Raw genomic sequence first — 25,380 nt, forward strand, 5'->3', positions numbered from 1 at the left:
TCAAGTTCTGGGAATACCGAACTTGGAGATTGTCACCAATAGCCTTCTTTAAGCATGAAACATGGAAAAATGGGTGTACTCGGGAAGATGCAAGCAACTCCAATTTGTATGCCATAGTACCAATATTTTGCAACACCTTGTAAGAACCATAATACTTGGGTGATAATTTATTATCCTTCTTAGCTTGCTTGAGGGACATTTGTTTGTATGGTTGTAGCCATAAAAATACCCAATCGCCTATGTCAAAACTTCTTTCACTACGATGTTGATTTTCCTGTTGTTTCATTCAGTTTCGTGCTAGAGTGAGGTTATCCTTTAAGAGTTGGAGAACTTGTTGTTGATGCTCAATGTGATCTTCCACTACTTGAAACTAATATTTTTCTCTTAAATATTATGTGATGGGCAATGGATGATATCCATAAAGTGCCATAAATGGGGTCATTTTTGTTGTAGTATGGAAGGAAGTGTTATACCACCATTCAACTAGAGGTAACCACTTGAACCATTATGTTTGTTTATAAAATACAAAGAAACAAAGATATTCTTCCAAACATTTTTTCACTATCCCATTTTTCTCGTTAGATTGAGGATGATAAGATGATCTATGAGCTAATTGAGTACCAAGACAAGAAAATAATTCCATCCAAAAATTTCTAGTGAAAATGGGATCTCTGTTATTTTCAATAATATTTTGGTTTCCATGTAGCTTTTGAATTGTTTCCATAACTGTAGTAGCAACTATACCGGATTTAAAAGGATGAGATAATGCACAAAAGTGTGCATACTTGGTAAGTCTATCAACTAATGCCATGATGACACTCTTTCCTTAGGAATTGGGTAAACCTGTGACAAAATCCATTGAGACCTCCTCCCAATGCTAACTTGGAATGGCTAAAGTTTGTAATAAACCCGGGGTCTTAATTGTCTCAACTTTATTTTGTTGGAAAACCAAACATTTTGCCACAAACTTATGAATATCAGATTTAAGGCCATTTCAAAAAAATTCCTTCTTGATCATGTGCTAAGTTTTTAAAAATCCCGAGTGCCCTCCTAAAGGAGAGGTGTGCAATTCCAAAATAATATTTTTGTTTGAGTTGGGAATTCTTACATAGATATAAACGATCTTTGTACCATAATGAGTCATTTTTCTAGATAAATGTATAAGATGTACTGGGATCTTTTTGTAGCTTTTGAATGAGTGCCCACACCTCTTTTTCATTCTTCCATTCCTCCATTGATTCAATTACCCACTCAGGTTGGATAATAGAAATCGAATAGATAAATGCTTCCACATCGTCATCCCTTCTTGAGAGTGCATTTGCAACAACATTTTGCTTCCATATTTCATAGATGATTTCAAAGTCATAACCCAAAATCTTAGTGATTTTTGCTGCTCATCTGAATATAATATTTATTCCAGAAAGTATTTAAGACTATTATGATATATTTTTACCTTGAAGTGTCTTCCCATTAGGTAAGGGAACTATTGCTTCCGGGCATGTAGTATTCCCGACATTTCCTTCTCATAATTTCGTCTGTGTAAATAATTTCCCTTCATTGGAGGACTTTCAAAAGAAATGGGTCTTCCTTCTTGCATTAAAACAACACCAATTCCATTTCCCAAGGCATCAATTCCACCATAAATGTTTTTGCGAAGTCTGGTGTAGCTAAAACCAGAGCTTGGCACATTGCCTCTTTAAGATGTTCAAAGGACTTAGTTGCTTCTGGAGTCCATGAAAATGAATCTTTCTTCAGCAATGTTGTTAGAGGTGCTGCTATTTTCCCATAATTCTTAAAAAACTTGTGATAATACCTTGTCAACCCGAGAAAACCTCAAAGATGCTTTAGGGTTGTGGGTATTTTCCATTTCTTGATGGCTTTAATTTTATTAGGATCTACCTTAACACCCTCATGAGAGACAATATGACTCAAATATTCCACCTCTTGTACCACAAAGAAACATTTGGAGATTTTTGCTTACAATTGTTTCTCCTCTGATAGTTTGAGTAGCATGTCAACATGTTGAACATGATCCTTCCATGAATTTCTATAGATTAGTATATCATCCAGAAATACTAATACAAATTTTCTAAGGAAGGGGTTGAAAATGGAATTCATCAAACCTTGAAATGTGGAAGGTGCATTAGTAAGGCCAAAAGTCATGACCAAAAATTCATAATGACCTTCATGAGTTCTAAATACCGTTTTCGATATGTCTTTAGGCTTCATCCTAATTTGATGATATCCTGAATGAAGATCCAACTTGGTGAAGTAAATTGTTCTTGTAATTCATCAAAAATTAATCGATGACATGAATGGGAAATTTATCTTTAATAGTGAGCATGTTGAGCTCCCTATAATCCAGACAGATACACCATGAATTAGGATCCATCCTTCTTATGTACCAATACTCTTGGAGCAAAGAAAGAACTTTGGATATGTTGAATTATACCTAGCTCTAACATTTATGAAACCATACAGTCAATTTCACTTTTTTGGGCATAGGTATATCTATAATGTCTGATGTTTGGAGGAACACTTCCTGGAATCTAGTGAATAGCATGATCATGATCTCAAATAGGTGGGAGGCCTTTGGGAGTATCAAATACCTTGGAATGATTGTCCAAGATTCTTTTAAGATCCGGCGAAACAAATGATTTTGATGTTTGAACATCTAGTGAGCATAATTGTGTAATTATTCCTCATTGTTCTTTCTTCAATAAATTTTTCCATGCCATTAGACCTGATTATATTCCATGGTTTCCTTATGATACCACTTAATTAAATTTCCTTTCCTTCCCATGAAAATTTCAAGAAAAGTTCTTAAATGTTTAATATTATCTTCCCCAATGATTGTAACCATTGGACACCTAATACAACATCAACACCATTCATTCGAATGGAAAGCATTAGACTATTCAATATATATTCTCCCATGGTTAGATTGATATGATGAAACTCCCCTAAGTAATTTGTATTTCATCCATTTGCAACCATCACTTGACACTTTGTTATTAGATATAGAAAGTAATTCAATTCCTTGTCTATCTTACAATGAATAAAATTATGGGTACTACTAGAATCGATCAACACTATTAATTTTTTTCTTGATATATCCTTCTACCTTGAGAGTTTTAGGAGTGGTAATTACCGCCAATGCATTACAGGATATGGTCAGATTCATTTTTTCTTTCTCTAGGGTTGGTTCCTGATGTATATCCTCTTATTTTGATGTTTCATGTTCCTTTTCTTCCTCCTCTTCACAATCTATGTAAAATAATTTCTTCTCAACACACTTATGACCCTTAGTGTATTTTCTATCACAAATTTAACAAAGCCCTTTCACTGTTTTTTCCACCTGTTGTTGTGGTGTCAACATTCTAGGTTGGGGGAGGCTGGGAGTAGAAACACTTCCATCTTTATAGTTGTGAGTGGTAGATTTCCTTGTTTCCATATTTTTTCTTTCAAATTTTCTTGCCACCTTGAATGATTTCTCCAATGAATTAGGTTCCCAAAGGTAAACCTCATGTTGGATGTTATTCTTTAAAGTCCCTATGAATAAATCAATCCTACGCTCCTCTCAAATATCATTTACCTTGATATTCAATCTTTGGAAGTCCTCAATGTGCTCTGCCATTGAACCATTTTGTTTGAGATTTATCAATTGCCCAAATAAGGTATTCCTCTTTGTATCCTCATAACGTGATATCGATTATTTCGTAAAAATTATCCACGTGACAGTTAATTTATGAGTAAAATTCCATCGATACCACACAAACTAATTTTTCTCTAAATAGAAAGATGTAATGCGTACCTTTTGTGTGTGCGACACATCAAGTAGATCAAAGAATTGCTCCATATGCAACATCCATGTTACCAGATCCTTGCCATCAAACTTTCACATATTGATCTTTGGAATATGGTTGGTCTTCATCCCAAAGTTGGAGTCTCTAAAATCATGATTCACATTCCATTGGTTCTCTTCATGAGTTTTATGGAATACCTTATCACCACTAGGAAGCCTTTCTTATTGAAACTTTGCCAAACCTTCCTTCAAACCTTCCATATTTGCTTTTAAACCATTCATGTCACTTTTTATACCATCCATGTCACCTTTTATTTATGACTTTAAACCATTTATGCCCCCTTTTAGTTCATCTTTGGTTTCTCTGTTGGCATTATGACACAAGCTTGGCACTATGGCACATGTATTGTCCTTGATGGTAACTCACTCAGATGATAGATCATAGTTCAGGCTCTCTGAATGAAGGAAAAAGAGATATACGCAGGTTCTTCTTAACCAAGCCGCTTATACACGCGAGATCGCCTACCAAAAGGTGCGTATGTGTATACACGCACTTTCATGCACAGAAAAGCGCGTATAGTTTGGAAAACTTGGTTTTTGGTCCTTGGTATTTGGACCTATGGTTTTGGATCATGGCATCTCGTCCGAAGAGTTGAACCTAGGTATTTAGACCCAAGTATTGGTTTTAAGTGGTTTTGGACCATGGTATTGAGTAAGGCCTAAGACTATAAAAGGGGAAGGAGATCATTAGGCATAGGTACTCAAGGATTGAATATCTCATGAAGAGCAAGATCTAAATACTGGTCATTGGGTTATGGTGCATAGCTGGATCTGAATCAAGGAGGAACCTGAGCGCTAGGAGAAGGATAAGTTCTATTGATGGGTCAAGATCTTAAGGCTTGAAGAGAAGTATCTTTGTGTGATTTTGATCTGTTATATTTGGCGCATGAATTGATCTATAAATTTGATGATTTGGGTATAGCTGATGTCTGAATAATTGAAAAGGGTATATTATCTTTTATAGATTTGTACATAGGTTCAGCATAGCAAAGGCGCGTATACACGCTGGTTCAGTAATTCAAAACGGTGTATACGCAAGTTTGCCTTAAGATAACAGCGTATGCATGCAATTTCTACATATTCAAGTAGCATACGTCTCATAAACTATGTTTTAGCTACTTCTGTTTATTGCTGCAGTGTTTTGGGTTCAAGATTGGTTTCTGGTTACTGTTACTGTATTCTGGTTACAACATTCAGAGAAGTGATTGTTTGATTTAGTTTTGGTTGGTGCAAAGGAGATTGGTTGATGCAGATATAATTGATGTTTGATTGGTGTTATTGATGGATCTAGTCTGAAAATTTATGAAACGTGGTCCCTGGAAGAAAAGAGAAGGTTGTAGCCTTCTGTAGGTCAGAACCTACGTACTAGTACATAAGCTAGTACAAGAGCTAAGGGGGTTGTAGCTCCCTTCTAGGAGAAGCTGGAGAACGAGAGAAGGTTGTATCCTTTTGTAGGTAGAAGCCTGTGTACTGGTATAATACTACACTAGTACAACAATATTGTAAAAAGAAGTTTCTTATTAACAAGAAGATAGAGACGAATTGCAGCAGGTGGTGTTCACCCACATTGGGTTTCCACCTTATACCTTGTGTTCATGTGTGTGATTTCCTGTACTGTTTACTACACTTGATTACTATTTTATGGTTCTGATACACAGATTAAGACCAGCTAACTAAATTAGAAGTCTGCAAGATATACGCGGTTTTCACTAAACAAAGTTGCATATATACGTAGGTTTAATTAACAGAAGTAGCGTATATCAACTTGTTTATGGAAATGAAAATTTGTTAATTTGATAATACTAATTCACCCCCCCTCTCAGTATTATTTCCAACATTCTCTTTGTGAGAGAAAAATTTGTTTCACTTGGTCCCGTATTTTTGATATATCATGTTGCAATTCTTCCTCTTCATGCATCATAGTAGATATTTTTGAGGGTTTAATGGGTGTAGAGTTATTTTGTTTGGGAGGAATTTTAGAACCAAATACTGATGCTTATGCTTCAATATGCCCTTTAAATCACTTCAAACTGATTTTTCAAACAAAAGTTACGCAACTTAAAAAATAAATTACACACCTTCTTCTTCCTTTTAGGAGCTATATTGTAACTATTGTATCTTTGTAATTTCAGCTCTCCAAGGTCTGAAATTTAACCTTGTAATAACCCTATGAGTTTTCTTTCCAATGCCATAAGTCAATCCTAGATTGGATTCTTCAAGATAAAGTTATGCCCAATCTCCCATGATAACCTGATTATGGACTTGTTCCATAGAGCGAACTTGTACAAAATTACACATGTCACTGTTTCAACCTTTGGACCAGAAAATGATACATGACAAAAAAAAGTTCGTGCAATTTCAATTAATTTTTACAAAATTCAAAACTGATGCTTTTGGAGAAAGTTATGACGATTTTCCCTAGGTCACTTGTTTGAGACTTAATTCTGGAACATGAAAAAATCCTAACTTCTTTGGACCATATCTCATAAAATGTAGCGAACCAAGATTTGAATTTTTTACACAAAGTTCATCAATATTTTGGCTCCATGTGGTCAAAATTTTAGCTTCTGAAGCCTCGTAGAAAAAAAATATATAGTGAAAATTCCAAGATGGCATGTTTGAAGCAGTGAACCCATAAAATCCAAAGCTCTGATACCATATGTTATGCAACCAGATCATTGAATAGAAGAAAATTTAGATAAACGACTTGAAATTAGCCTCTTAGAGGGAAACTTCATTAACATCACACAAACGAACAATTAATGGATGATTCAAATGACAAGACCTCCTTGGTATATATATGAGTCTAAACGGTCACAATATAATCAGAGCCTACATAACAATAATATTGTAAGGGAAAAACATTAACAATAGTGGGCTTCTATGGGGCACAACAATAACAATATGGGGGCTACATGCGAATAACAATAACAATAAGAGGGTATACTAACAATAACAATAAGGTAGCTATACTAGTATTATAGGGACATTACATACCACCTCTTGATTTTTGTTTGATGCTCCATGTAAACATAATATGTAGGCTTCGTAATTGGTAATCCAGGTCTAAAATTTTTCCCTTGTGAGTAAAAGTTTCCGAAAATGTTTCTTGGATTTGTTGAGAATAGCAACAAGAAATGCTAAAAATAACATTCAGAATTCCAATTTTAATTTGTCCTTGAATTAAAATTCGAATTTAGTCTCACCAGTTGCTTGAAAAATAATTAATGAATTCGTTATGGATTAATTAGTTCAAGAAATTCAAGCTAGAAGTCTTTGTGAAGTCATGCAACAATTCTTCCTTAAATTAAGGAGATTATCCCTTAATTAAGGAGATAAGGATGAATTGTATTTGAGTTGTAATTAGTTAGATTAGTTAACTAAGTTAAGTCCAGTTAAATTAGTTCCAAATAGTTTGAGGAACTAATTGTGAGTTCAGTCAGTTAATGCATGCATGCATCAAACTAGTGTATTCCAGATAACTGAAGATTCTCTTATAAATAACTCATGCATGTCTATTCAGAGAAAGAACCAGTTGAGATTAAAGACAGGGACATTGTACTCAGTTGCATGAGTTTTCCTATAAAGGAAACTCATCCATGCAGAAGGAATAAGGTTCCTTTAGGATTGCGCATTTTTACAGGGTGTGAGATTGGTGTGAGTGATCAGTGTTACACTTGGTAACAGCTGGATCACCCAGGAGAAACTGTGCAAGGAAATAGGAGGCTTGGAGGGTAGAGGAGAAGGTTTGTGAGAAGCCTTATTTTCTTGTGAGCATCTAGGAGGATTGTACCGAGAGCTGGCTAGCTATGAGAGCTAAGGATTTGTATAATTATGATGTATTTCCACCTTGTATGATAATATAGATAGTGGGGTTTTTAGCTGAGGATTTCCCTTGAGTATTTTCTGTGTTTCATGTGCAATGATTCTTCTTCTTCTGGTTATATGTGTTCAGCTTGATCTGGCTCAATCTTTAAGCTTATGCAAAGAAAATTGATAGTAGAAGTAGGTTATAATATTTTGCTTTGGTTATATTGCATTATCGGATTAATTTACAGTCAGATTTTCTACATAGTCTTAGAGTGAGATTTGTAGAGAATTTGCAGAATTTCTACATAGTATCAGAGCTGGATGTGTAGAAATTTCTACATGGTATCGGAGCCAAGTTTATTGGAGTTGTGAACTGTATACAGAGAAGAGAATTCGAAGTTTGAAGTTCGGGGTTGCAGGTGCAAATCAAATTCATCTCATAATTCAAGGTTGGTCAATGGCGTTCTATGGCTTGAGACTCGAGTATGCCTTGGATGGAAGCTCGAATTACATAGCATGGAAAGATCGCATGGAGGCTGTATTAGAAGATAACGACTTGAAGGATTTCATTGATCAAGAAATCCCAAAGCTAGGTTCAACTAATGCATAAGAGTTGGCTGAATGGAAGAAGTGTGTGGCGAGGGCGAGACAGATCATCCTTGAGGGAGTTCGAGACCATATTGTCTTGAGTCTCCATGGGAAGGATACTTCATATTCAATGTGGAAGACATTGAAGGACCTCTACTAGAATAGTAGAGACCAGAGGAAATTGGAACTCAAGGACAAGCTTCGAAGAATCAAGATGGAGAAGGGTGATACTATTTCTACATATCTGAACAAGCTCACCACCTGCGGAGATGAGCTTGGTAGTGTGGGAATAACTACTGCCGATGATGATATGGTGAGCCTTGCTCTCCTCGGTCTTCCAAAGAGCTGGCATAGCTACCAAGGCTCTATGAATGGAAAGGAGAAACTGTCAGATTGGGAATGACTGTGGTCAGATCTCATGGAGGAGGAGATTAGGAGGAGCACACGGATGGTTCTTCATCTAAGGATGATGAAGAAAATCTTCCCTTAGCAAGTAAGGCAAGGAAAGGGAAGGGGAAGGCATCCCATTCCGAATTGAATTCTTCTCATGGAGGGAAGAAGGTTGACAAGTCTAAAGTGAGATGCTTTAATTGTCATGAGATGGGTCATTATGCGACTAATTGCCCATTGAAGAATTCCAAGAAGGGATCCTCAGAAGGATCAGAAGGTGAGGCATTAGCCTCTCAGTTCGATATGGAATTTACTCTCATCGCATGCATGGTGTCATCGATGATGGGTTGTGGTTGGTTTCTTGACAGTGGATCCTCATTCCACATGACCGACGATCAAAGTTTATTCGGTACCTTGGAGGAGAAAGACCTCAAGATGCACATAGAGATGGGCGACGATGAAAGGTATAGTGTTTCAGGAGTGGGCACGGTTGCTTTTCATAGGAGGTATGGAGCTCCTATGACCTTGAAAGATGTGAAGTATGTGCCTAGACTGAAGAAGAATTTGGTATCAATCACGATGTTGGAGGACAAAGGCTACGATGTTGTCGTCAGTAAGGGAAAGGTTTTCCTTAGACACATCACCACCAGATAGGTGAAACATATCGGTTCACGAGTTAATAACCTGTATGCTCTTGAGGTTCAAGATGCATGCGAAGCCTTAAGGAGCAAGGAAAATGTTAGAGACTTGGTGGTTGAGAGGGAGAGTAAATTACCCCTCAACATGCAGCCCCAGAAGAAGTCTCAGACAATTGTGGAGGAGCCACAATTGGAGATGCTGAGAGGAGACCGAGTGGAGGCATCCACTCATGCAGAGACCTCCAATAGGGGGAAATTTCGAGCCAAGTGGGTAGAGGGATCACATGCAGCCATACTTCCAAGTGTGAGGTGGGGTGATGTGAAGTGATAGTCCCAAGAAGGTTGAAATTGGGCAGGGTCCATTGAGAGGTTTTATCTCATGGATCATACCTTGCTACGGGAGGAATCAGTGGGATTGATGCAGTCAGAGATCAAAGTGACAGAGGCTAGAATAGTTAGACACTGAAGAGTGCAGAGAATGATTAACAACAATGTAGAAAGGAAGAGTCAGCAGAAGCGCAAAGTGTTCAATTGACAAAGGAAATAACAGTCAGAGACATTGACGACAAATGCATCATACTGATTCCTGTTGGATGTTTTTTGTTTCTGGAGTTTCTGAAGCAACAACACTAGAGAGAAGTGTTGCATGCATACCATTCCAAAGGTTCAGGATCAGGATCGAGTTGAATTCCTTTCTTGTTGAGAGGGAGTGTTGAGATTAGCAACAAGAAATTCTAAAAATAACATTCAAAATATTCCAATTTTAATTTGTCCTTGAATTTAAATTCGAATTTAGTCTCACTAGCTGCTTGAAAAATAATTAATTTATTCATTATGGATTAATTAGTTCAAGAAATTCAAGCTAGAAGTCTTTGTGAGGTCATGCAACAGTTATTCCTTAAATTAAGGAGATTATCCCTTAATTAAGGAGATAAGGATGAATTATATTTGAGTTGTAATTATTTAGCTCATTTAACTGAGTTAAGTCCAGTTAAATTAGTTCCAAACAGTTTGAGGAACTAATTGTGAGTTCAGTCAGTTAATGCATGCATGTGTTATGAAACCAGCTCAAGAAAATATAGAAAAGATAGATCAACACCTTAGAATTTAGCCTCTTCGAGGGGGCAACCTCCTTTACATTACATAAATGAACAATTCTTAGATGATTCAAATGAAAAAACCTCCTTTCTATATATAGGAGTCTAAGGAGTCACAATATAACCCAGCCGACCTAACAATAATAATATAAAGCCACAAAAATAACAATAGAGGGATTCTATGGGGCACAGTAATAACAATATGGGGATAATAGGGGCACAACAATATTAATAGGGGATGCAACTACAATAGTAATGGGGTAATTACTAGTATTATAGGGACCCAACATGCCCCTCTCCTTCAAAAAAAGTGTTGTTCTCAACACTTGAGTAGTTTTGGATGCTTCTGTATAAAATTCTCATCCTCCCATGTGGAATATTCAGCGGATAAGTTCTTCCACTTGATAAGATACTCTGAAATTGATGCTTCTGATTCCAATATAATTTTTCCTTCCTCGTCAAGTTCTGGCAATATTGTTTGAACTGGGAGCTTGTCGCCTATAACCTTCTTTAAACATGAAACATGGAAAATTGGGTGCAATCGAGAAGCTGTAGGAAGCTCCAATTTGTATGCCATAGTACCAATCTTTTGCAACACCTTGTATGGACCATAATAATTTGGTGATAATTTATTATCCTTCTTAGATTGCTTGAGGGACATTTGCTTATATGGTTGTAGCGGTAGGAATACCCAATCACCTACATCAAAACTTCTTTCGCTGCGATGTTGACCTGCCTGTTGTTTCATTCTATTATGTGCCAACACGAGGTTATCCTTTAAGAGTTGGAGGACTTGTTGTTGATGTTCGATGTGATGTTCCACTACTTGAACCTTAGAATTTTCTCTTAAATATGATGTGATGGATGGTGGCTGATATCCATAAAGTGCCATAAATGGGGTCATTTTTGTTGCTGTATGGAAGGAAGTGTTATACCACCATTCAGCCAGAGGCAACCATTTGACCCATTGTGTCTGTTTATCAGATACAAAGCAATGAAGATATCCTTCCAAACATTTGTTTACTATCTCAGTTTTCCCATCAGATTGAGGATGATAAGATGAGCTATGAGCTAACTGAGTGCCAAGACAAGAAAATAATTTTGTCCAAAAATTTCCAGTGAAAATGGGATCTCTGTCACTTACAATAATCTTTGGGTTTCCATGTAGCTTTTGAATTGTTTCCATAAATGCAGTAGAAACTGTACTAGCTTTAAATGGATGTGATAATGCACAAAAGTGTGCATACTTGGTAATTCTATCAACTACCACCATGATGACACTCTTTCCCTCAGACTTGGGTAAACTTGTGATAAAATCCATTGAAACCTCCTCCCAACGTTGGCTTGGAATGGATAAAGGTTGTAATAGACCCGGTGTCTTAATTGTTTCAACTTTATTTTGTTGGCAAACCAAACATTCTGCCACAAATTTTTGAATATCTAATTTAAGGCCATCCCAAAAAAATTCCTTCTTAACCCTGTGGTAAGTTTTTAAAAATCCTGAGTGCCCTCCTAAGGGAGAAGTGTGCAATTTCATAAGAATATTTTGTTTTAGTTGGGAATTCTTACAGAGGTATAAGCGATCTTTGTACCATAAAGAATCATTTTTCCAGCTAAATGTATCAGACGTACTGGAATCTTGTTGTAACTTTCGAATAAGTGCCCACACTTCTTCGTCATTCTTCCATTCCTCCCTTGCTTCGTTTATCCAATCTGGTTGGATAATAGAAATGGTGCACAACAATGCTTCCACATCCTCATCCTTTCTTGAGAGTGCATCTGCCACCACATTTTGCTTCCCTTTTTTGTAGATGATTTCAAAGTCATAACCCAACATCTTTGTGACCCACTTTTGTTTCTCTTCAAAGGATAATCTTTGTTCTAAAAAGTATTTAAGGCTATCATGATCCGTTTTTACCTTGAAGTGTCTTCCCATTAGGTAGGGTCGCCATTTCTTAAGTGCATGGAGTATTGCCAACATTTCCTTCTCATAAATAGCTTTGTGTAAAAACTTTCCCTTGATTGGATGACTTTCAAAAGAAATGGGTCTTTCATCTTGCACTAAAATAGCACCAATTCCATTTCCTGAAGCATCGCATTCCACAATAAAGGTTTTTGTGAAGTCCTGTTTAGCTAAGACCGATGCTTGGCACATTGCCTCTTTAAGATGTTCGAAGGCCTTTGTTGCTTCTGGAGTCCATGAAAATGCATCTTTCTTCAATAATGTTGTTAGAGGTGCTGCTATTCTCCCATAATTATTAACAAACTTGCGATAATACCCTGTCAACCCGAGAAATCCTTGTAGATGTTTTATGGATGTGGGGATTTTTCATTCCTTAATGGCTTTAATTTTGCTAGGGTCTACCTTAACTCCTTCATGAGTACCCAGATATTCCACCTCTTGTACTCCAAAGAAACATTTGGATCTTTTTGCATATAATTGTTTCTCCTCCAATAGTTGTAGCACCCTGTCAACATGTTCAACATGATCCTTCTAAGACTTGTTGTAGATTAGTATATCATCAAAAAATACTAACAAAAATTTTCTAAGGAATGGTTTGAAAATGGAATTCATCAAACCTTGAAATGTTGAAGGTGCATTGGTAAGGCCAAAAATTCATAATGACCCTCATGAGTTCTAAATGCTGTTTTTGGAATGTCTTCAGTCTTCATTCGGATTTGATGATATCCTAAACGAAGATCCAACTTGGTGAAGTAAATTGATCCATGCAATTCATCCAGTAATTCATCAATGACGGGAATGGGAAACTTATATTTAATAGTGAGCTTGTTGAGCTCCCTATAATCCGGACACATGCGCCATGATCCATCCTTCTTGTGCACTAATACTACTGGAGTAGAGAAAGAACTTTGACTTGGTTGAATTATACTAGCCTCTAGCATTTCTGCAACCATACGTTCAATTTCACTCTTTTGGGCATAGGGATATCTGTACGGCCTGATGTTTGGAGGAACACTTCCTGGAATCAAATGAATAGCATGATCATGATCACGAATAGGTGGGAGACCTTTGGGAGTCTCAAATACCTTGGAATGATTTTCCAAGCCTTTTTGGAGATCTGGAGAAATAGATGATTGCAATGTGGAAACATCTAGCGAACATAATTGTGCAATTACACCCCTTTGTTCCTTTTTTAGAAGCTTTGTCATATCATTAGAGCTAATTATCTTTCCTGGTTTCCCTGCAATACCCCTTAATTCAACTTCCTTTCCTTCCACGGAAATTTCATGAAAAGTTCTTGAAAATTGAAAGCTATTGTACCCAAGGATTGTAGCCATTGTACTCCTAGTACAACATCAGCACCTCCCATTGAACGGAAAGAATTGGGCTAGTCAATACATATTCTCCCATCAATACCTTGATATTATGGCACTTTCCAGAGCAATTTATTGTTCCTCCATTTGCAACCATCACTTGACACTCTGGTGCTGGGTATAAGAAGCAATTCAATTCTTTTGCTACCTTACAATGAATAAAATTGTGGGTACTTCCTGAATCAATCAACACTAGTACCTTTTTCTTCTTGATTTGTCCTTCTATCTTGATGGTTTGAGGAGTGGTAATTCCCGTCAATGCATTACAAGATATGGTCAGATTCATTTCTTCTTTATCTAGGCTTTGTTCCTGGAGTATATCCTTTTCTTTTGACCTTTCTTGCTCCTTTTCTTCTTCCTCTTCACAATCTATGTAGAATAATTTCTTCTCAGCACACTTATGACCTTTAGTGTATTTACTATCAAAATTGTAACAAAGCCCTTTTGCTCTTTTTTCTTCCAATTGTTGTGGTGTCAACCTTATAGGTCGTGGAAGACTAGGAGCAACCACACTTCCATCTTTATAGTTGTGAGTGGTATGCTTCCTGGTTGCCATAATTTTGCTTTCCATTTTTCTTGCTAACCTGAATGCCTTCTCTAATGAATCAGGTTCCCAATGGCGAACATCATGTTGGATATTATCCTTTAAAGTCCCTATGAACACATCAATCCTATGTCCTCTGGAATATCTTTTACCCTTATGTTCAATTTTTGGAACTCCTCAATGTGCTCCATTATTGAACCCTTTTGTTTGAGACTTATCGATTGGCTAAAAAAAGTGTTTCTTTTTGTATCCTCATGATGTGCTATCAATTCTTCTGTAAAAATTGGCCAAGTGATAATTTGTTTACGAGAGCAAAGCCATTGATACCATACAAACTGATTTGGTTCCAAATATAAAGTTGCAATACGTACCTTTTGTGTGCTTTGCACATTATTGAGATCGAAAAATTGCTCCATTTGTAATATCCATGTTGCGGGATCCTTGCCATCAAAATTCCTCATATCAATTTTTGGAATATGGTGGGTTTTCGATCCCACATTAGAGTCTAAGAAATCATGATTAACATTTCTTTTGTTCGCATCATGAGTTTCCTTTACTACCTTTTCACCATTGGTAAGTATTTCTTGTAGAAAATTTGTCAAATCTGTCTTCAAATCTGCCATGCCTGTTTTCAAATTTGTGTTCAAATCTATCTTCAAGTTTTCCATCTTAGCTTCCATGCCATTAATCTTAGCTTCCAAACCATTTATCTTAGCTTCTGTTAGCTTTTGTGACAGTGACATTTGTTGCACTTGTTCTTGTAATTTTGATATATCATGTAGCATTTCTTCCTCTTCTTCATGAGTCATGCTAGAGCTTTCGGGTTCCTTACTAGGTGTTTGCATTTTATTTCCTTAGGGCATCGGTTAGTGATAATAATTCTCTATTATTCCCTTTGAATTCCTTCAAAATAAATTTTCAAACCAAGCTTAAACAAAAATTTAAGAAAATCTACACACCTTTTTTCACTTTGTAGGAGCTCGATATTACCTCTGATGTATCTCTGTACTTTAAAATCATCTAGTTCTGAATTTGTGACCTGCAGTAGCTCTCTGTGTCCTCTTTCCAATGCCACACATCTAACCCAAATTGGATTCTCCAAGGAAGAGTTATGCGAAATCTCCCACAATGACTTGATTATAGACTAGTTCAGTAGAGTGAACTTGTACGACGTGCCATGAGTCACTGTTTCAACCTTTGGATTTGAAAAATGCATACAAGAAACTAAAATCCGTCCTCGTTCTTCACCTTCTTACAAATTTCAATCCGATCCCCAGAGAGAAATTTATGACGATTTTCCCCAGGTCACCTGTTTGGAATGTAATTCAGGAGTCTGCAAAAAGACCAATTTCCTCAGATCATATCTCCGCAAATATAGTGCGAAAATATCTGAAATTTGGACCCGAGGTTCAACGCGATTTCTTCTCAAATGGGTTTTTCTTGCAACTTCTAAAACGTCACAGAAATTTTTTTATAGTGAAAATTCCACGATGACCTGTTTGGAGCAGCGAAACCCTAGAATCCAAAGCTCTGATACCAAATGTTATGAAACCAACTCAAGAAAAGATAGAAAAGATAGATCAACGCCTTAGAATTTAGCCTCTTCGAGGGGGAAACCTCCTTTACATTACATAAATGAACAGTTCTTGGATGATTCAAATGACAAAACCTCCTTTCTATATATAGGAGTCTAAGGAGTCACAATATAACCCAGCTGACCTAACAATAATAATATAAAGCCACAAAAATAACAATAGAGGGATTCTATGGGGCACAGTAATAACAATATGGGGATAATAGGGGCACAACAATATTAATAGGGGATGCAAATACAATAGTAATGGGGTAATTACTAGTATTATAGGGACCCAATAGCATGCATCAAACTAGTGTACTCCAAATAATTGAAGATTCTCTCATAAATAACTCATTCATGTCTTTTTAGAGAAAGACCCAGTTGAGATTAAAGACAGGGACATTGTACTATCAGTTGCATGAGTTTTCCTATAAAGGAAACTCATCCATGCAAAAGGAATAAGGTTCCTTGAGGATTGCGTAGTTTTACAGGGTGTGAGATCAGTGTGAGTGATCAGGGTTACACTTGGTAACAGCTGGATCACCCAGGAGAAACTGCACAAGGAAATATGAGGCTTGGGGGGCAGAGGAGAAGATTTGTGAGAAGCCTTGTTTGCCTGTGAGCATCTAGGAGAATTGTACTAAGAGTTGGAGAGCTGTGAGAGCTAAGGCTTTGTATAATTCTGATGTATTTCCACCTTGTATGATAATACAGATAGTGGGGTTTTTAGCTGAGGCTTTCCCCTAAATATTTTCTGTGTTTCATGTGCATTGATTCTACTTCTTCTGGTTATATGTGTTCATCTTGATCTTGCTCAATATTTAAGCTTCTGCAAAGAAAATTGATAGTAGAAGTAGGTTATAGTATTTTGCTTTGGTTATATCGCATTATCGGGTTAATCTATAGTCATATTTTCTACATAGTCTTAGAGTGAGATTTGTAGAATTTCTACAGGATTGAGGAGGGAGAGAATGGATTAAGAGATAAATTTAGAGAACCATATATCCTCATGTCTATCCAAGATTTTAGGCTTGAAGAGGCTTATCTCTTTGGTTTTCAAATGTTCCACTAATAAAGACACAACCCTTTCAACCACAACTCCTGACAATGGAATTTTTTCTTCAAAACATATTCTGTTTCTTGCTCAACAAATTTTCCAACAAACGAATTTGGGAGGGCCATCCATATATGCCTTAGAAATGGTTTCCATTTGAATGAGGATTTATACTCCTTATGCCAAAATTCAAACAATTGGGAGATCAATTCTAGCTATTTTATGAAACATTCTCTTCATGACCTGTTTCCATAATTGTTTGGAGAAAACACATTCAAGAAAAAAATGATTGGTTTTTTCATTGTTAGATATGCAAAGAGGATATCAAGATGGAACTTGCATTCCTCTCTTATGGAGGTTTTCATTTATATATATATATATATATATATATATATATATATATATATAATAGAATCCAATAAAAAATATCAATTTGCTAAAGCAAGAGACAAGAATCTACTTCTACTCTTTACAACGGAAGCCCATAAACATCGAGAAAATAATAATCAATAGAGGAAGAGGATCAAAAGCACATAACACAATAAATACCTAGGGAAAGCCACAACTCAAAACCCCACTATTTGTTTTGTATTAATATGAAAAGTCAAGATGAAATTACAATGCTTGTTCTCTCTAGAAGAATCCCAACACTCAACAAATAAAAATCCAACTCATAAGCGAGCTCAAGGCCAAAGCTTAGCCTCTTCACAAGCTCTCTAAGTCTCTATTCCAATGTGTAAGTCCTATGAAGGATAGCTTGTGTTTAAAGGGAAATAAAGCCTCTAAAAATAACACAATCCATCAAGGATCAGTTCTTGATTGCTTGCACTATAAGTGCAACTCAGAAAAATCTAAAACAAATAGTACACTGTCCGTGCACTCTAGTCTCAACTAGGTCTTTCTCAGAATCGACATGGATGAGTTTCTGATGAGTAAATATTTAGTTAACTAAAGTAGCACTGGTGGAGTTCATTAATGTCACCATTGACTGTTAACTCACTATTAGTTATCTCAATCAGTTTGAGAACTAATTTAACTGAACTGACTCATGAAACTGAGTCTTCTATTTTACAACTCACAATTAACTCATATTGGACTCCTAAAAAGTAGGGATAACATATACACGACTTCCAAAAGACTTCCAACTCGAATTTCCTAAGTTAAGTAAGTTTAATAAACTTAATTTAACTATTTTAAGTTGCTATGAGAATAGAATTCGAATTTAATTCACAGTTTAACTCAAGGAAAAATTAAATTAGAATTTCTTGTTGCCATTTCTCAACACTCCCTCTCAGCAAGAAAGGGATTATCAAATACCCCGATCCTGTCTCTGTGAAACTCTTTACATCTTGACAATGCCTTTTTCAAGATGTCAGCAGCTTGCTCCTCCGTGGGAATGTAATCTAACAACATGATCTGCCTCAATACATAATCTCTGAGATGATGATACCATATATGAATATGCTTGGGCTGATCATGAAAGATTGGATTTTCAGATAGTTTAATACAACTTCGATTATCACAATAAATCATTGCCGTATCCATCTGTTGACCAAACAAACCAAACAAACCAACCAAGATCTTCCTCATCCAGATAGCCTCACATGCTTCCTGACTTGCAGCCATGTACTCTGCCTCTGCTGAACTGAGTGCAACTGATATTTGTTTCCTGTTGTACCAAGAAACTACCACTGACCCAATACTAAAGATCCCTCCTGATGTGCTCTTCCTGTCGGATGGACTCCCTGCCCAATCTGCATCGGTGAAGCCTTGAAGCTTCACTCCCTCTATCCGTATGTACCATAACCAAAATTGAGTAGTGCCTATGAGGTATCTCAATACATGCTTTGCTGCCTTCCAATACAGCTTGGTAGGCCTAACCATCACTTGACTAAGCTGGTTAACTGCATAGCACATATCCGGTCGTGTGTTCACCAAGTACATGAGTGAACCCACAAGCTGCATGTAAACAATAGCTTCCACTACTTCCCCTGAAGTAGCATCCTCCTTCCTCCAGTTACCAGCTAGAGGAGTCTCCATGGGTTTACTGCTCTCCATGTGGAATCTCCTAAGTACCTCATTGCCATACTTGCCTTGATATACAAACAACTCCCCATCTCCCTGCCATACCTCCATGCCAATAAAGTAATGCATGAGCCCCATGTCCTTCATCTCAAACTCCCTTGCAAGGTCCTCCTTGCAACATTTGATGAGCTTTTCATCACCTGTGAGTATGAGATCATCTACAGAAAGTACAATGATCAACAACTTACCTTCCACCACTATGTGATACAGTTTCGCATTCGCTTCACTCTTCGTGAAGCCCAACACATTGAAGTAGCTATCTATCCTGGTGTACCAAGCAAGGGGTGCTTGCTTCAGCCATACAACGTTCTCTTCAGTCAGCACACATGCGACTCACGGTCTAAGGTTTCAAAACCTTTGGGTTGCTCTATGTACACCTCTTCCCTCATAACATTGAGGAAGGCAGTCTTCACATCCATCTAATGGATCTTCCAACCCATCTGTGCTGATAGTGCCAAAACAGATCTGATTAACGAGTACCTTGAAACAAGAGCAAAGATCTCATCATAGTCAATCCCCTCTACCTGTGAAAAGCCACAGGCCACAAATCTGGCCTTATGCTTCTCCCCAATACCATCTGCAGCTTGCTTTACCTTATAAAGCCAACAAGAGCTCACAACTAACTTGTCCTATGGTCTCAAGAACACATCACAAACACTGTTTCGAACTATGGAGTCATACTCCTCCACCATCGCATCAACCCAAATGGCTACTGCACTGCTTCCAGAAAGGGAGATGGCTCTATCACAACACATGCACCCATAAGTTCCATGTATCTAGTGTACCTCTTTGGTGACCTCCTCTGTTTGCGCTAAGAAGAGGGTGCTCCCACATTCTCCCGTGAATCATCCAACAATATCTCAGCCTCTCTAGTGTGCTTTCTTCCCTCTCTGGAAGACTTTGCCTGAGTGGAAGTCTCCACTCTCTAAATCTCTGCATGTGGTTGCTCCACATCAATATGAGGCCCCTCAACCTTAGGAGCTAAAAGCTCCTCATCTGCATGTAGCTCAAGCTCCCTCTCAAGGGATACTCACATGGCCTTCTCCTCATCAAACTTGATATCCCTGCGAACCACTGTCATCCGACTGGTCGACATGTACAACCAATTGTTGTGGGGTGTATTAGTATACCCCACAAAGAGCCCCAACTCTGTTGTTGTCTCAAGCTTCTACCATGCATCTTTGGTCACATGGCAATAAATTGATGACCCAAAAATCCTAAAGTGACCAACATCTGGCCTCTTAGCGGAATAAGCCTCCTCTGGTGTATTCATCTCAAGTATCTGATGTGGGCTATGATTTCAAACATAAACCGATGTGTTGCATGCCTTAGCCCAAAATTGTAGTGGTAGGTCATGATCACGCAACATCGCCCTTCCTACCCCTACTATGCTCCTGTTCTTCCTCTCGGCAACCCCATTCTGTTGAGGGTTATGGGGTGCCGTCAACTCTTGTTTAATCCCTTGCTTTGCACAAAAGTTATTAAACTCATTGGAGAGATACTCACCATAATTATCACTCTGTAGAGCTTTAACCTTCTTTCCAGATTCTTTCTCTGCCAATGCTTTGAACTCACAAAACTTTGTGAAAGTTTGATCCTTTTTCTGCATAATAAATACCCAACATTTACAAGAATAGTCATAAAAAAATATAACATAATACTTGTGTTTGGCCATGGATGCTGTTGAGAATGGTCCACACACATCTGAATGGACTCTCTCCATAATAGACTCTGCTTGACTGTCTCTGTCTCCAAAGGAAGAATTGGTGTATTTTACCAAAGTACAACCCTTGCATGTATCAACTTGCTCAAGCGTAACTTTGGGAAGACCGATAGAGATTTGTTGCAATATCTTCAAAGCCCCATGATGCAAGTGGCCCAATTGCCTGTGCCACAACTCGCCGATGTCTCAGCTCAACATCTTTTCTACTTTTAAACTCAAAGCAACACAATCCTCTACCTCTATCTTATAGAGGTTCTGAACTCGAATCCCTATCTTCGTTACTTGACCTGTGGCTATGTGTCGAAGGAACGCCTTTCCTTTTGAAAATATCACACCATAGCCTCTATCCTCAAGCATGGAAACGGCTACCGAGTTCTTCGTCAGTCCAGGTACATGCATAACATTCTTCAAGGTGAGTGGAGCTGCATGCTCCCTTTGAAAAGTAATAGTCCCACACCAGTAACACTATACTTATTGTCATCACCCATCTCGATATGCATCTTGAGATCTTTCTCCTCCAGTTCACTGAATAACTCTTTTTTGCCATTCGTGTGGAAAGAATCTCCACTGTCTAAGTACCAAACACTTCCCATCATTGAAGCTCCATTGTCTAAGTACCAGACACTTTCCATCATTGAAGCTCCACTGTCTAAGTACCAGACACTTCCCATCATTGAAGACACTTCCTCTTGAGGACTTCTCCTTGGACTTCTTCAATAGATAATTTGTAGTAAAGTGACCCATCTTGTGACAATGAAAGCATTTAACTTTCGTCATGTCCTTCTTCTTACCTCCATGATAAGAATATGATTTGGAGCGAGAAATTTTACCTTTCCCCTTCCCCACCTTAATTGCTAAGGCGCAATTCTCTTCATCATCATTCTTTGATGAAGAGCCATCCCTGGTGTTCCTCCTGATCTCATCCTGCATCAAATCTGACCATAGTAGTTCCCAATCTGGCAGCTTCTCCCGACCATTTATAAAGTCTTGATAACTATGCCAACTCTTTGGGAGTCCAAGAAGAGAAAGGCTCACCATATCCTCCCTGACAACTGTGATTCCAGCACTTCCAAGTTCATCTCGAAATTGAGTGAGCTTGGTCAAGTACTTTGGAATCGTCTCACCTTTTTGCATCTTGATTTTACAAAGTTTATCCTTCAGTGCCAACTTCATTTTATCACTATTATTATGATACAAGTCCATCAATGTTTTCCACATAGCATACAAGGTTTCCTTTCCATGGAGACTCAAGACAATATGATCTTGAACTCCTTCAATGATTATCCGCCTTGCCTTTGCCACACACTTCTTCCACTCAGCCAAGTTTTGTGCATCAGTAGTTGCTGGCTTAGGAATTGCTTGTTAAACAAATTCCTTCAAGCCATTTCCGTCTAGCACAACCTCCATCCTATCCCTCCAGGCTATGAAATTCGATCTTCCTTCCAAGGCATACTCAAGCCTCAACCCATTGGAATGCCATTTGCCGATCCTGAAGTATGTATTGCAAATTCGACTTTCACTTGTAACCTCAAAACTCAAAACTTCAAAATATCCTTTAGAGAGCTGATTGTAAATTAGCGATATCTCTCTCATTCGAACTCCGATTCGACCGATTTCTTTTTTTTTTTGAATTTGGGTATCTTTTCCCAAGGAATCCAGATATGAAAATTTTTTCTAAAAAATTTTCACAGAAATTTTTGGATCTTCTCTGCAATCTCTCGGCCCAAAAAACAATCTTTCTCTGATACCATGTAGAAAAATCTGTAGATTCACAAGATAATGCAATTTGCTAAAGGAAGAGACAAGAAAATACTTCTATTCTTTACATTGGAAGCCCATAAACATCGAGAAAAAAATAATCAATAGAGGAAGAGAATCAAAGTCACATAACACCATAAATATTCAGGGAATGCTACAACTCAAAACCCCACTATATGTTTTGTATTAATTTGGAAAATCAAGATGAAATTACAATGCTTGTTCTCTCTAGAAAAATCCTGGCACTTAGAAAATTCAATATTCAACTCATAAGCAAGATCAAGGCCAAATATTAGCCTCTTCACAAGCTCTCCAACTCTCTATTCCAATGTGTAATTCCTATAAAGGATAGCTTGTATTTAAAGGGAAATGAAACCTCTAAAAATAGCACAATCCCTCAAGGATCAGTTCTTGATTGCATGCACTATCAGTGCAACTCAGAAAAATCTAAAACAAATAGTACACTGTCCCTACACTCTAGTCTCAACCGGGTCTTTCTCAGAATCGACATGCATGAGTTTTTGATGAGTAAACATTTAGTTAACTAGAGTAGCACTGGTGGAGTTCATTAGTGTCACCACTAACTGTTAACTCAATATTAGTTCTCTCAATCAATTTGAGAACTAATTTAATTGAACTGACTCATGAAACCGAGTCTTCTAGTTTACAACTCACAATTAACTCATACTGGACTCCTACAAAGATGGAGAACATATACATGACTTCCAAAAGAATTCCAACTCAAATTTCCTAAGTTAAGTAAGTTTAATAAACTTAATTTAAATATTTTAAGTTTCTATGAGAATAGAATTCGAACTTAATTCACAGTTTAATTCAAGGACAAATTAAACTAGAATTTCTTGTTGCCATTTCTCAACAATCTAGATTCCAAATATTAGCACATAATTAGGTATTTGATAAGGACACTGGCATTTCAGATTCATATTCCATTTTCACTATGTATGAGGTCCTCCTCCAACCCCTTTGATCTTTACTTAGAATTGATAGAGGAGCACACCTAGGGAGATATTTATTAAATTCATTGGACATATGTGAAATATGGGGAGGAATGAAAGATAAATTCAATCCACAAAAAATACCTTCTTGGTTCTAATGTGAAATATAAAAAAAAGTAGGCAACCCTGCATGAAGAAGCCATGGTTTAAGATATAGAAACTCCAGGAGGGAATCCACACATGGTTTCCTATTATGCTATATGAATATAATTTATTTTTTTCCCCTTTCCTAGGATCCAAGTGAATTTATCTTGTAATATTAGGATGGCAGCCATCATTAGATTCCATATTTGAGAGCCACATTTGTGGTGGATATTATACTCTAGGAACCTTCTTCTATCCCCTGTTAGATATTTTTGATTAATTATTTGTTTTGTCTAAAAGGAAGTGGTCACCCTTACAAAGCCTGCAAGGGTATTTGGGTTTACGATGCATGTTGGAGGTTTCCTCAACACAACTAACACTTACAGCCATGGTTGGTTGGTTGACTTCTTTCTTATCTTGCTTCTTCTTCTTCTTCTTATTCCCTTTCTTCTTCTTCTTAGCCACCTGGTTATTAGCGTCAAGGCTTTTACCAAGCGAAGAGGAAGAAATGGAGCAGAAATATTAGGCAAAGAAGGTAAAGGGTCAACAGAAGGTTGGTGATGTTGAGATGGTGAACTCTGTTGAGGTGAAGCATTCGGTTGAGGTGGAACAATTGGAGTATTTGGGGCCAACGAAGTTGAAAATAACCATATCGGTAAACCTATTGTAAATCCAGGTAATGACAAAGTAGCCATATAAGGAGGACCAACATTTTCAAAGCAAGGAAAAGTACTAGGATCCTCGTTAAGAGGGGTTCCTTGGTTGGTAAATTCCGGAACAGTTGCCATTATATTCAACTTCAGTGAATTTTATTAACAATTTAAAACTAAAATTAACAATTCACAATTCACACCTAACAATTAAAATTCACAATTCACACCTATGGTCTCAAAAAGTAAAAACAAACAAATTAACACGCGTTATCAAATCTAGGAGTCAAACCACACACAAACAGTAACTTCCCGTACTAAAAACACTAGTTGGTGATGAAATCCAACTTAGTAGAAATTTAATACAGAAAGGGCGGTTGGAACAGTTACCCTGACAACCTGCTTAATGAAACAGACTGGCACAAGTTTCTTCACAAAACCATCTCGAGTGAAGAGAACCCCCCAGAGAGTCCAAGTGAGTCTAGTCGACATCTGCTCCAGGTACAGTGGGATCTTCCCTCCACCGTCACCTTAGGAAAGAATCCTATAGATTATGGTCACTATGGTTACCAACAGAAACAAATATACCTGGGGGAACAGTCTACGATCCGATACACACGCAAGGGCAAAGTAACAAAGCTCAATCCCCTTGAAGGCTCCTTGACATAATCCAAGGTTTACCAACAAGTGACCCCAGGCTCCTCGACAATGGTCAATCCGAGGTTTACCATTTTTAATACGTGTATATCTGCTATCGTTCCCAATGAGGAAGGATTGATTACCTCACTGGTTTAGATATGATCTCGTGCTTGACTCCTATAAGAGGAGCTTCCCAGAGCATATATGTAACAATTGGAATTTATCTCCTACCACAAGATATAACTACTTGTTTGTTAAACTATCTTGGAGAGTTAATTACTCCCTAGCCCAAGCTATGTTGGTGATAAAGAGCCCTAGAAATAAAATGATTACTAGATCAAATTTTACTTTAAGCGTTATTTTTATGGTTGTTTCTTAAGTCAAAAGGTATGGAGATGAAACTTATGGTGTGAATACTCGACTCCAAAACACTAAAAATGCACCTAAGATGATAAACAATTCTTTTTCCTCAATGAATCCCTAGCTAAAGAAAGAGTTGAGAATACAATTCTATGAAAACAAATCTT

The sequence above is a fragment of the Pinus tabuliformis genome, chromosome Q (assembly GCF_031772625.1).
Source record: "Pinus tabuliformis cultivar Carrire ecotype Pingquan chromosome Q, CPIR1, whole genome shotgun sequence".
NCBI lineage: Eukaryota > Viridiplantae > Streptophyta > Pinopsida > Pinales > Pinaceae > Pinus > Pinus tabuliformis.